This window comes from Elaeis guineensis, chromosome 1 (genome assembly GCF_000442705.2).
Source record: "Elaeis guineensis isolate ETL-2024a chromosome 1, EG11, whole genome shotgun sequence".
Lineage (NCBI taxonomy): Eukaryota > Viridiplantae > Streptophyta > Magnoliopsida > Arecales > Arecaceae > Elaeis > Elaeis guineensis.
The window spans coordinates 174,863,999-174,865,213 of record NC_025993.2 but is presented as its reverse complement, the minus strand read 5'-3'; positions in this window follow the sequence as shown (position 1 = coordinate 174,865,213).

The window sequence follows — 1,215 nt, the reverse complement described above, 5'->3', positions numbered from 1 at the left end:
ATAATTAAAACCTTTAATATATATAAAGTTTTTTTTTTTCTAGAGCTTGTGAAAAATACAACATACTGTAGATGTCAAGGCATTTTGCAAGCATGGCTTGCAACCATTTTCTAGGCCAAAGCTAAATTGAGATGCCTGTGGCAGCCGGCTGACCATTTTTATGGACTGGGATTGGCTGAAAACAGCAAACCCAACATATATCCCATGTCCAAGCCTAGCTAATCTGGAACAAGCCAGCTTAAGACTTGGCCAACTAAACTCAAACATAATCCAAATAAGTCCATTGTTTCTAACTCGAAATATAAATCTAGCTAGCTTGAAAGATTATTTTCTAATTTAACATGTCACATATGGTGTTGAACATCGAATTGACCTACACTTAAATATGGTTGGTTTTATCCAACTATACGATATATAGGCCCAATGTCCCCAAAGTACAGGTTGGGTCAGGTCGGTTTACCTGGCGTAAGTTAATGTACGGTTATTAATTATTATGATTGAGAGGTTAGATTAAGATAGGCTATTTAGGGCCTGTTTGGATATATTCCTTCATCCATGTCCTATCTCCTGTCTTAATTGTAAGTAATCCGGCCATAATTTTTCAATTGAAATGTTGATGACATCAACGAGGAGAAAGAACTCTTCATGTTATTTTAGGTTGAAAACTCAGCTGGCTTGTTAATTTGGAGGTGGAGAAAGGATGATGTAGTTGTAACAAACTAGTAAATCCGGCTGACTAAAATAATCCTTTCTTGTTTGTTCCAAATAACCACAATTTGAAGATCTTAGCGCCTCTTTGCAAATTTTTAACTACCATATATATATATATATATATATATATATATATATATATATATATATATATATATATATATATATATATATATATATATATATATATATATATATATATACCCCCTCATGTCACCAATTCATCAATCCACATTCAAAGGAAACAAGCCCTTCCTCTGTTTTCTTGTTCTCTCCCAATAGAAGCAATCAAGTTCTCGTGCCTTCTACCAACCTTGTTACCTGTCTACAAAAAACAAACGACTTTTAACTGCCAAAGCGCCCAATGGTAGAGTACCACAAGAGGTTCCGAGAGAGGGCCTTGAATTGTGGGAGCGATCGACAGGGCGGAGCCTATGTTAGTATCATGTTTAAAGCTTTGAGGCAATGTCTACAGATTAATTTTTTTGATTTTTTTTTTCTTTT